General features: G+C 47.7%; 1 long non-coding RNA gene across 1 annotated transcript; it reads left to right on the forward strand.

The window, feature by feature from the left end:
• The first annotated feature begins 1,593 nt into the window (after positions 1 to 1,593).
• Positions 1,594 to 12,225, forward strand: LOC146028534 (uncharacterized). The gene is made up of 4 exons (XR_014455236.1): positions 1,594 to 1,885; positions 3,462 to 3,527; positions 4,474 to 4,668; positions 12,014 to 12,225. It is a non-coding gene; the product is annotated as an uncharacterized LOC146028534 (long non-coding RNA).
• Positions 12,226 to 13,824: the final 1,599 nt, after the last annotated feature.

Here is a 13,824-nt window from a genome sequence, read left to right on the forward strand (position 1 = left end):
GGAAGTCTGGAACATTAAAAGGGAGAGTAATGAGAAGAAAATAATAATAATAATAAAAAACATATGTAAGGGGCACAGCACTACACAGAACCCAAAAAATGAAAATGACACATTAAACATACACCCAAATACAATAACAATATTCAGAACACAAGGGCAGATTTTATTGGTATGTATTAAAATATATCACATTAATATCGGTACACAATCGGTGAAATGTAAAATGAAAAATGTAAAAAAGTGTATTCCAATATGTTTAAAAAAATGTAGGGCTGCTGTCTCTTTTCTTTTGTTAATCTGACATTTCGTAAAGAGTAAATTGCCAAGTTTATTTATAATACTTAAATGTCACTTTAATTTATATGTGCCCCTAATCGGTTTTCTACATCAGCACTCTGTGGGATTCCTCCCCTATATCATAAGTTCATATATACAGGAATAATGGAGTATATCAATATAGTATTCCTGATAAATACAATGTAGTGGTATTCAAGAACACTGTGTTTATGAGCAGAGGCATTACCATCTGCTTTGACACCTGGTGCAGGCCCATACTTGCCTACTTTTGAAAACTAATCAGGGAGATTTGAGCTGCTAAAAGAACGCAACGTGTCGCTGAGAGGGTGTGTCATGCTCCGCCCAGTAGGCATGTCTAACTTCACCTATGGGCGCACCTATGGCCACTATGGGGTTTTCGTGCAGTGGCAGAAGAAAACTCTGGACCACTTTGGGCCTGATTCAGTTACGGATGTTGCTTCCAGGGGCGGATTGGCCATTTAAGCCATCGGGAACTTTCCCGGGAGGCCGGCCACATGCATACCTCCCAACTTCTGCAGTTGGGAGGTCGGGACATGCGCGCGGCGAAAAGGGGGCGCATTCCCGAGAAAAGGGGGCGTGGCCTCGCGGGACAACGCGATCTCCGGCCACGCCCCCGTTTTCGCCGCTCGTCGGCGCTGAATAAGACGCTGTGCGTCTTTTCACGGCAGGCTTGGGGGGCTCCCAACTGTCCCCCCCCACCGCGGGACAATGGCGGCCCCGGGCGGGACGCGGGAACGTCCCCGAATATCGGGACGTTCCCGCGGTAAGCGGGACAGTTGGGAGGTATGCACATGTGAGGCCGAAAGTTGCAATCATCCACCCCCCAAACATGAGATGCGCCTGTGTAGCACAGCAGGGGCGCAGTGGAAGTTCAGGTGCGCTGTAGTAATGCATACCTCCCAACAGTCCCGATTGTCAGGGCCTGTCCCGATGTCCCACCCGCGGGCAGCAGTGTCCCGCGGTGTGGGGGGGCTGTTGGGAGTCCCCCCTGACAGCTGCTAAGCTGCGGGGAACAAACGCTGTGCGCATGCGCACAGCGTCTATTCCCGTAGCCAGGGGGCATGGCTGGAGGCTCACAGAGCATCTGGGTCATGCCCCCATAGCGGCAAAATGGGGGGCGTGGCCTCGCGGAAGAGCCGCGAGTATAGGCCACGCCCCCGTTAGGCCACGCCCCCGAAAATTTCGCCGCGCCTCCGGCGCGTAGCAGCGGCGGCCCGACTCCCGTGCAGCTAAAGTTGGGAGGTATGGTAATGAATGCTGCTGTGCGCTGCTGCTTTATCCTGCGCCTGTCATACTGTATGACAGGCAGCAGCAGCGTCAGCAGCAGAATCCCCCTACGGTACCTGCTCCGTGTCCTTCCCTCTCCTCTGCACTTGGCTGCCCCTGTCAGGCAGCGTCACTCCCTCCCCACAGTGTTTGTTTCCCCCGGCTTCCTGATCTAACCAGGAAGTCACATGGTGTGACTGGAGGAGCCCTGCTCACCGTGCTCAGCCTCAGCCCAGCAGAAAGAAAGGAGAAGAGCAGCAGCAGCAGCCACAACACTGCCACCCACTGAAGCAGAGGCCAGGCAAGTTCTTCTAAAGACAATCAGGGGAAAGTGTCACATTAAGGTTTGGGGAGGGAGGGGGCAGAGTGTCACATTAAGGTTTGGGGAGGGAGGGGGCAGAGTGTCACATTAAGGTTTGGGGAGGGAGGGGGCAGAGAGTGTCACATTAAGGTTTGGGGGGGGGGATGTCACATTAAGGTTTGGGGGGGGGGCATGTCACATTAAGGTTTGGGGGGGGGTATGTCACATTACGGTTGGGGGGGGGGGCATGTCACATTAAGGTTTGGGGGGGGGCATGTCATATTAAGGTTTGGGGGGGGGGCATGTCATATTAAGGTTTGGGGGGGGATGTCACATTAAGGTTTGGGGGGGGGGCATGTCACCTTAAGGTTTGGGGGGGGCATGTCACCTTAAGGTTTGGGGGGGCATGTCACATTAAGGTTTGGGGGGGCATGTCATATTAAGGTTTAGGGGGGGGCATGTCACCTTAAGGTTTGGGGGGGCATGTCACCTTAAGGTTTGGGGGGGCATGTCACCTTAAGGTTTGGGGGGGCATGTCACATTAAGGTTTAGGGGGGGGGGGGCATGTCACATTAAGGTTTGGTGGGGGCATGTCACATTAAGGTTTGGGGGGGGGGCATGTCACATTAAGGTTTGGGGGGGGCATGTCACATTAAGGTTTGGGGGGAGTGGGGAAAGAGTCACAGTAATATTTGCTGTGGGCAGGGCCGCCGAGAGGGGGGGGGGTAGCGGGTACATTTTACCTGTGCCTATCAGGGGGGCCCATATCTGGAGAAACACACACTTTATTTTTTATTTGGTGGGGGGGGGGGGGTTGGGGGCAGTTCGGAAGGAGGGGGGTGAGCAGGGTCAGCTGCGTGTCCAGCAGTCACTTTCCAGGGACACGCAGCGCATCCAGCAGTCAGGACACCGTGGCGCTGCAGAGCTTTGCAGACAATCATGCGAGATGATGATCTCATCATCTTGCGAGTCAGATGCAGCAACCAGCTCGTGCCAGGGGATGGGGCTGCACATAGGGAGGGACGAACTCCGGGAGGGTGAGCCTGCGAGGACGCAGATGGAGGGAGAGGAGAGAGAGTGAGTGGCAAGGCTGATGCTGGCTGTGCGTTCCTCAGGCATGTGGCGCAGCAGCAGCTAGCATCAGAGAGAAACACCAGCAGGATCTGCGATCTGGCTACCTAGCTGTTAGTAACTTTTTGTGATTGGAAAAAGGTATTGGATATATATATATATATTTATATAGGCGGATTGGCCATTATTTCAGTGGCAGGCGGCATCACTGGAGGTGGGTGGCTGCAGTCACAGCTAGTGGCCCTGCCTCCTCCCGCCCGCTGTTTTACCTAAGCCTCTCCTAATGCTGCTGCCGGGACTTCACGTCCTCTTCTAGTGACACCCCCGGCGCGAGAAACAGCGGAGAGGAAGGAAGAGCTGGTGATGTGATGCTGCCTGGCAGGCACATCCTCCATGTGACTTACTACTGTCTACAGCTCCCGCCACCGGACTCGTGGCCTCATCTTCCATGGGCCACGCTGCCTCGGTCTTCTCCACGTGACTCACTTCTGCTCTCTCCACACAGAACCGTCCGCCACTACCACGGGACCTGCCACCTCCTCTATGGTACCTGCTGTTGACCTACTACCAGGTACACTATTTGCCTTGTATATTGGAATGAGGGATGGGGGGGGGGAGTGTTTGCTGAGTTCTGTACAGGGGACGACGACACACATATCATTTTCAACCCTCTCCCTTTCCCCCAGCTCTTTCTCTCAGCTCTTGTTACACCCCATGTTTTTTCCTGCCTGTCTGTCCCACTTGAGACCAGCTACCCTCTGCCTCTCACACTGCCTCTTCCTTTCACCTATTGTCCACCCTCTGCATTTCCACATCACCCTCTACTCCTCCCTTTCACCCACTCTTGGACACCCTCTGCCTCTCCCCATTACCCATGTTTTCTTTATGTCATGTCCCTCTTCCTGTTACCCTCTCTTTGTACTCCACAGCTTGTCATTCTCTGTCTCTACATCTCCCACTGCCTCTTTCTATCATTCTGTATACCTCAGTCATCCACAAGCCTGTGAGGCCACGCCCTTGGTCATGAACCCACACCCCTTTTCTGAGAGTGTTTGCACACCTGGCACCACTATCCACCCCTTGCCCTAACTTGGTGTCCCCCCTGTCATTTTTTTCTGGATCCGCCCCTGTCTGTTACTACTGTATGCAGGCCGCTTCCTCCCACCTGCTGTTCTCCGGGACTCAGCCATTTGGAGAAGAGCGGGTGGGTGGAGGCGGGGCCGCATATAGTAGCAGGGCACTGTATGCGGCGTTGCCGCCGATCGGGGATTCATATTTTTATTTATACATTATGTCATAGCATTTATGATTATTGGCAGCATGGTCCATGTTGAGGAGTCATGAAGCTGCTGCTCCTCTCCCCCCTGTTCCGCCAAGATGCTCATGAAGCTGCTGTTCCTCTCCCCCTGTCCCTGCCGAAACGCTAATGAAGCTGCCACTCCTCTCCCCCTGCCCTAACAGCGCCAGACAAGAGCCTGCCGCTCCCCCGCTAACCCTGATGTTGTCCCCCTCTCCAGCCAAGTCATGAAGCTGATTCTCCTCTGCCCCTGTCCTGACAAACCATAAAGTGGCACCTTAGCCGACAGCAGCTCCAAACAACTGGAAGCTCCCAACCACCAGCAGAGCAGCGGAGCCACAATACACAAGGCCCCAGTGGCAGCTCTGCACTCCTCTCCTTCCCTGAATGCCTGATACCAGCCTGCAAAAAAAAGGTGAGCATTACCATTGTAAGGGACACTACTGGGGGCATTATGTATAATGGACACTACTGAGGGCATTGTGTAATGGACACTACTGGGGGCATTATGTATAATGGACACTACTGGGGGCATTATGTATAATGGACACTACTGGGGGCATTGTGTAATGGACACTACTGTGGGCATTATGTTTAATGGACACTACTGGGGGCATTATGTATAATGGACACTACTGAGGGCATTATGTAATGGACACTACTGGGGGCATTATGTATAATGGACACTACTGGGGGCATTATGTATAATGGACACTACTGGGGGCATTATGTATAATGGACACTACTGGGGGCATTATGTATAATGGACACTACTGGGGGCATTGTGTAATGGACACTACTGGGGGCATTATGTTTAATGGACACTACTGGGGGCATTATGTTTAATGGACACTACTGGGGGCATTATGTATAATCGACTCTACTGGGGGCATTATGTATAATCGACTCTACTGGGGGCATTATGTATAATGGACACTACTGGGGGCATTATGTATAATGGACACTACTGGGGGCATTATGTGTAATGGACACTACTGGGGGCATTATGTATAATGGACACTACTGGGGGCATTATGTATAATGGACACTACTGGGGGCATTATGTATAATGGACACTACTGGGGGCATTATGTATAATGGACACTACTGGGGGCATTATGTATAATGGACACTACTTGGGGCATTATGTATAATGGACACTACTGGGGGCATTATGTATAATGGACACTACTGGGGGCATTATGTATAATGGACACTACTGGGGGCATTATGTATAATGGACACTACTGGGGGCATTTTGTATAATGGACACTACTGGGGGCATTATGTATAATGGACACTACTGGGGGCATTATGTATAATGGACACTACTGGGGGCATTATGTATAATGGACACTACTGGGGGCATTATGTATAATGGACACTACTGGGGGCATTATGTATAATGGACACTACTGAGGGCATTATGTAATGGACACTACTGGGGGCATTATGTATAATGGACACTACTGGGGGCATTATGTATAATGGACACTACTGGGGGCATTATGTATAATGGACACTACTGGGGGCATTATGTATAATGGACACTACTGGGGGCATTGTGTAATGGACACTACTGGGGGCATTATGTTTAATGGACACTACTGGGGGCATTATGTTTAATGGACACTACTGGGGGCATTATGTATAATCGACTCTACTGGGGGCATTATGTATAATCGACTCTACTGGGGGCATTATGTATAATGGACACTACTGGGGGCATTATGTATAATGGACACTACTGGGGGCATTATGTGTAATGGACACTACTGGGGGCATTATGTATAATGGACACTACTGGGGGCATTATGTATAATGGACACTACTGGGGGCATTATGTATAATGGACACTACTGGGGGCATTATGTATAATGGACACTACTTGGGGCATTATGTATAATGGACACTACTGGGGGCATTATGTATAATGGACACTACTGGGGGCATTATGTATAATGGACACTACTGGGGGCATTATGTATAATGGACACTACTGGGGGCATTTTGTATAATGGACACTACTGGGGGCATTATGTATAATGGACACTACTGGGGGCATTATGTATAATGGACACTACTGGGGGCATTATGTATAATGGACACTACTGGGGGCATTATGTATAATGGACACTACTGGGGGCATTATGTATAATGGACACTACTGGGGGCATTATGTATAATGGACACTACTGGGGGCATTATGTATAATTGGCACTACTGGGGGCATTATGGGTAATATACACTACTGGGGGCATTATGTGCTAACTGAATAAGCAGGAGTGCTGCGGAGCATTACAGTAGCATAATGTGTAACGGGCATTATGGTGTGAAGTATAATGTGTAATGGACATTACGTTGTGCGGCACAATATGTAATGGGCATTATGGTTTGCAACATAATATGGAATGGGTACTATGATGTGTAATGGGCATTACAGTGTGTGGCATAATTTCATGGGCATTATGGTGTGCTGCATAATATGTAATGGGCACGACGGTGTGCGGTATCATGTGTAATTTGCAATACAGTGTGTGAATTTGTAATGGACGCTACAGTGTGTAGCATAATGTATAATGGGCATTACGGTGTGTAGCATAATATGTCATAGGCGTTATGGTGTGCTGCATAATATGGAATGGGCACTACTGTGTGCTGTTTAATTTGCTTTACGGTGTGTAATTAGTAATCATTGCAATTGGTATACTATGTAATGGGTGTGTGACGTGTAATAGGCATTACAGTGTGGATTTTCGATGCGCACTATCCCTGTTGTCCCTATTTTATTTTATTTTTATAATGGACACAACGGCATTAGTTTTGCCTGTCAACAATGTCTAAGTATAGTGATGTAATAATCCCGCCTACTGTAATGCTGGCTCCGCCCTTTATTGATTTGTTGCCGCCCACATGAGGCCACTTTCAGAAATTTTCCAGGGCCACTTTTAGTCCCCAATCTGCCCCTGGTTGCTTCCTTGTCACACTGCACTAAACATGTGAAAGACAACTTCTGCCTCTTTTGCTGCCTATACATATATAAGTATGCATTACACACATCTACACCACAACCCTCCCCTCATATTGCAGTCAGTACACACCACTATATTACATTACACACATTCCCCCCATATTACACCCAGTACATACACGCTATTACATTACACCAGGGCTTGGCAAATGTTTAAAAATGTAGGAGCCAGGATGAAAGTGTGGGAAATAAACAAGGAAAAGACTGTGATAGTGCGCGCCGAAGGCGCGTAAAAAATTACACATGCTACACACCCATTACATATTATACCACTTGCTTTTGATGCCAGGGGTAACATGCTCTTTGCCAGGGGTTGCATACTCTTTGCCAGGGTACATGCTATTTGCCATGAGGGATTACCCCTCCTCCTCTTCCCTCTCTCTCCCTCCCCTCCGTTACAATGTGCGGTAATGACAAAAGCCGGGCAGAGTAGGGGACAATCCACCTGGCTCCGGCTGTATTAGATCAGGTCCGCGTCGTGGCTATTTCAAAACTTTAGGGCCAATTGGAGCTTGTGGTCCGACAGCCAGTCAGGAGCCACCACTGTAGCTCCTGCTTGGCTCCCGAAGTGCGAGCTCTGATTGGTCGCAAGCCAGCTCCACACTGCGGACTTGATCTGACACAGCCGGAGCCATGTGGAATCAGGTGGATTGTCCCCCACTCTGCCCGGCTGTGGCATTAACACAAACCACCACTCTGCCCAGCGTGATCAGATGCCTGGCATAATATTCAATTATACACAGCACCCCATATTACAACCAGTACACACACACACTGCTATTTCATTACACACACACACACACACACACCACACCATTACACAATAATACATTATACACATCCCCCCCCCCCCAAAAAAAATTCATATTAAAGCCATTAAAACCTCTGTTTTAAATTACACACAGCCAACTCCTAAATAACACACACACACACCTTTTATACAGCCCACCCTTTGCCCCAGGAGATACAGATCTCACCTGGCTGTGTTCTCCCTCCTGTGGAAGTGCAGGGACCCGGCAGTGTAGTGGAGCAGGCAGCTGAGCTCTCCGAAGGCAGACATAGGAGCAGGAAGGAATAGGCAGGAGCAGGGCTTGCTCCTGATACACGGAGCCTGGCTGCTGCTGCTGCTCTGAGTGTGGTGGGCGGGGCCAGCCTCAGCCGTGCAGAGCCCTGGCTGCTAGACAGTCTAACTCTCTCCTAGTCCCGCTGATCAGCCGCACTAGACTGACTACCTCTCAGCTCGGCCGCCGTTACTCGCGGTGGCCGGCTGTGATGCGCGCATGCGCAGTCTGTCTCTCTAGGGAGGGGGTCCCAAAAACCGGGAGGATAGAGCCAGCTTGCGGGGCAGCTGGAGGCTCCTGTAAAATCCGGGAGCCTCCTGCTAAAAGCGGGAGGGTAAGCAAGTATGCTGGTGCAGGCCTCTACATAGAGTATAAGGCGAAGCTGCATGGTGTTAAAAAGTGTGCATGTCTTTGTGGGGTAGGGGATGTGTCCACCCGGGTAGTGCGAACCGTATCATCCTGTCTGTTCGCTGAGGTGTGGGCAGGATGCAAGAGATATGCCTGTTTTTCTGTGGGTGCGGGAGGCTCCCTGAAAAATCATGAGCCTCACGCAATTTCCAGGAGAGTAGTCAGCTAAGTATATACTGTATCTCCTATTATGCTCTGCCATCTCACTTCTTACTTATAGAGTAATAATTGTGTAACTAAACTGGTATTAAGATTGTAATACAGCCGGCATTGAATAGAGTGGTGGATGTATGACCACTAGAAATACAGATTGAGTACATGTCATATTAAATGTAGCCTGCCATCTCACAAGGGGGGTGACACTAGTACGGTTTTACTTTCGTTACTGATGATAGGGGTGTAGGTGTGACCTGTGTGCCAATTCCGTAACAGAATTATTACTCCATAGTGAGGCTGCAGAACAATATTATTTATTTAATTATTAACAGTTTCTTATATAGCGCACACATATTCTGCAGCACCATGACCTCAGTGCTGTGAGGCAGTAATGCTAACCATACAGATAGTGGTAGATGCTCAATTAGTTCAGTAGCATTTCCCAGGTGCATGAGGGAGGGGTTAAATACTGGGTAAGTAAAACAAGACATTTTTTCCCTCAGCACACTGAGCAATGCTAGTAACCAATCTAGAACACTACATGATAACAGAATTCAGAGATATTGGTTACATATACCTGCGCAGGTGTATGCTATGCCCCCAAGCCGCGTCAAGGCTTCTCTGTATATTGGGGGTCCCTAGCGCTATATCTAGGTGCAGGGTGCGGCACCCCAAAAAACCATCATAAGCTGGGAAGCCCAGCGCGGCATGCCAGTGATATACTAAGTGTTAGTAATTAGTGATAGGAAGCCGAAGCTATATAAAAAGAGAGAGATAAATGAATGTAATTAAAATAGGATAGAGATAGTGTTAGTGAGGGAAAAGTGTTAATAGAATGTAAGGGCATGCCGCATTAAAGTCACCCAGCCCATCCAGTCCAGGAGCACCGCACCCCACACCACCATTACCCTAAATTGGGTCTACGATTAACCAGCAAGGAGCCACATGATAATGGCTCCTTACTTGATATATCCAAACTAAGAGCTACCTACCTTGGAGCAACCCCAAACTACTCCATGTGGCATATTAGGACCCACATCTCCTCCTAATATGGGCTCCCTTCTGCCTCTAACAACATACATACAGATAGTGGTAGATGCTCAATTAGTTCAGTAGCATTTCCCAGGTGCATGAGGGAGGGGTTAAATACTGGGTAAGTAAAACAAGACATTTTTTCCCTCAGCACACTGAGCAATGCTAGTAACCAATCTAGAACACTACATGATAATAGAATTCAGAGATATTGGTTACATATACCTGCGCAGGTGTATGCTATGCCCCCAAGCCGCGTCAAGGCTTCTCTGTATAGCCTAGCCTATTTTAATTACATTCATTTATCTCTCTCTTTTTATATAGCTTCGGCTTCCTATCACTAATTATTAACACTTAGTATATCACTGGCATGCCGCACTGGGCTTCCCAGCTTATGATGGTTTTTTGGGGTGCCGCACCCTGCACCTAGATATAGCGCTAGGGACCCCAATACACAGAGAAGCCTTGACGCGGCTTGGGGGCATAGCATACACCTGCGCAGGTATATGTAACCAATATCTCTGAATTCTATTATCATGTAGTGTTCTAGATTGGTTACTAGCATTGCTCAGTGTGCTGAGGGAAAAAATGTCTTGTTTTACTTACCCAGTAATGCTAACCATTACACCATCTGTACTGCCCCTAGTATAGGACCATTTTGATTAAACTAGAGAATAATATACTGTTGTAGGATTGTTTTTGTGTTTGTTGGTGCCAAGCAATGACTAGCTCCTCTGAAATGTTTTGAGGGAGCTGCTCCAACCCCTATGCGGTGTTTCATGGCCAATAACTGTTTTAACTTTTGTTCATTTGCAATTGTAAGATATTGTAGTTCAGGGCTGGACTGGCCCTCTGGCACATGCCGCCCAGCACTCTGTTTGGTTTGCATGCCACGTCTTAGTACTACAGCCCCAATCCATCAATGATGTAGCTCCAGACTTAGTTAAAATAAATGAAGAGTTTACAGTTTTGCTAGTATTGCTAGTGTCACTTTTGCTTGCTTGTACCAATTATAGCCAATTATGGAGCTTCATTTAAGTGGAGTCAAATCTTCTAGATGGTGTCAGGATACCAGCATGCTGTTTGGTTATTTCCAGTTGGCTACTCCTGAACGTGCCTTAAGCCTACAGCCTGCCCTTACCCTCTACATGGCAACTAAGCACTCATCCAGGAAAAAATCTGCATGAATTATACACAGGAAAGGGAAAACATCAACAGGTAACAGAAACCAAATACCAGAATATATTATACCAGTACACTATGGGCCTAATTCAGACCTGATCACAAGACAAGTTTGTTCTCCAAATAGACAAAACTATGGGGCAGATTAAGACCTGTCCTTGATGGTGGGGGGCGTAAGAATGTGCATGTGCAAACCCCAGAGAGTGCCTGATTGACAGGCAAGGGTCACACCAACGGACCCGCACAGCGTTTCCTCGGCATGCCGACATAAAGGGTGGCACTAAAGAAACACTGGGTAGGCCCATCAGAACACAGTCCCTAACTGTTCACGGTTGGCTGACATCAGCGCTCCCAATGCGTTGGACAACATTCAAATGAAAAGTCCTAGTTTACTATTCACAATGAACAGAGGAAAAAAATCGGTACTTGTTTGCTAGCACGGCGCCCCTGATTTTGATCGCAGTGCATCTTATGCAATCGCATTGCATTGCATGCAATATAGCGGCATGCGATGCATGCGATGTGATTTTTAATTGTACAAGCAAACGTCGTAGGACGAGTACCGCCACCCCTCGCGGGCTCGCTGTGCTCGCCACGCTTCGGGTTGGCGTTGATAGTGGGGGTGGCGTTGACAATGGGGGTGCATTTAACATTGTAAGCACCCATCAGGGTGCTTGTACAATTAAAAATCACATTGCATGCCATTTGCTGGCATGCGATGCTATGCATTATTTCATTGTACAAGCACTCCTGTTAATTTAACGTGAATATTGCATCGCATGCATCGCATACCACTAAATACCGTATGCGATGGGCGCCGTGCTAGGAAACAAGTACCAAAAAATCATTTGATGGTGAGTAACGTTGGAATGATTGTTTCCTTTATGCAGGTGCATGTGTGTGGACGCTTCTGCTTGCATGGGGATTCAAGCATTGGGAGTGCCGTGCGTTCGATGAATAATATAAAGAGCAGGCTTAGGCCCTCATTCTGGTTGAGCTGTGCAAAGCTCGCAGCCTATCGAGTCCCAGCGAACGCAGGTCAGTGAGGGCACTCACACAGAAGTACTGCACATATGACAATATGCACATATGCAAAACTTAACCATCGGTCCCCGGTGCGAACAGCACTGTCCCTGCTGTGGAGATAGGGCTTTGCCACCCTGCTACTAGCGAAACAGATAGCAGCAGCGATGCTGACCGTTTATGCATTCGGCCTGCTATAATTTAGATAGCAGCACCATTACGGATAGGGGCATTTAGCGCTCACCGGCTGCTTTATACATGGGGGAGAAGCAGTATCAGTACACATAATAGTACGCTGATACCCCTTCTTCTCCATAACGCACCGTCATACATCTGCTCCATTATGAGAAATAACAGTATACAGTATAGAAAACAATAAATGTGGTAAGAAGTGTCTGCTGCTTGTACTGATAGCTAACCAAGAAATAGCTCTTATTCTATAATGGGAAATGGAAGGAAGGACTGCAAAGGGCTAGATAAGAATTCAAAATATGCATTGTGTGGACACTTTAAAAAATATAAAGTTATATTATTATTACATACCATAGTAGTCAAGGTTTTAAAGATACAGACTGTAAAATGTATTAAACTACTTTGGCCATTGGTGTAACTATATAGACTGTGCTCCTTTGCTGTAATAAAAAAAACCTGGGCCCCCTCCCATGGTACAGTACCTGCTCAATATCAGGGGATTCCCCCCTTCCCCTCGGCAACTGCTTCCAGGAGCTTTCACATCTGCCCACATTCAAAATGTACTTCCCAAAATGGCTGTCTCCTCCTTAAGCAACCCTTAGGTGCTGGCCATTAATGCTGGGCATTTTCAATAGGAGGCAGGGGCGACAGATCCTAGTGGCAGTTAGACGAAGGAAGGAGATAGGGGTATTCTGTATTTTCAATATCAGCATTTTGACAGTGTTGGCATTTTGAATAATAAATGTTGTAATAAATGTCGTAATTTTAAAACTGCCAATGCTTGACAGTGTTTTGACTGTCTGTATTTTGAAAAACTTTTTTATTAAGGGTTGAGCATATTTGGAACATAGTTTCCAATTACAGTCAAACTTTTGGAAATTACATATTGGTAACAGATAAAGAATTTTTCTTTTTAAAAGCATTCGTATACGGATACATTTTTAGTGATAAAGCTTAAAATTCTAAAAACAGTGTCAACTGGGGGCGGACACCACTCAAACAGTGGCTATATTTGGTAGAAAGTCTATCAGGTTGGGCCCAGTGAGGACACGAGTCTCGTACCATTGAGTGGAATGGAAGCATTTGTGAACTTGTGTCTTCAGATCATTGGACAACGAATCGATAAAACCCACCCATATTTGGAAAAACGTTTCCGTGCGCTCTTCTTTTTGGAGGGATGACTCCACCCACTCCATGTGAAATATATGGAATATCTCAACTCGAAACAGAGGAATAGAAGGAGGGTCCCTATGGATCCATTGGTGTAGGATACATTTGCGGACTACCACTGATATGATGAGCATCATCTTTTTGCTTTCCTGTAGAATGGGCGTTCAAATGGGGAAAACGCCCAGGGTTACCCACTCTACCGTCAGTGGCAGACGATCTAGTAAAAATGTAACGGAAAATCCCTGAACCTGTTTCCAGAAACGTTAATAAATTGTAGGGAAGTCCCACATGAGGTGTTGGAAGGTTGGTTTGGGAC

This window comes from Crinia signifera, chromosome 1 (genome assembly GCF_055691185.1).
Source record: "Crinia signifera chromosome 1, ASM5569118v1, whole genome shotgun sequence".
Lineage (NCBI taxonomy): Eukaryota > Metazoa > Chordata > Amphibia > Anura > Myobatrachidae > Crinia > Crinia signifera.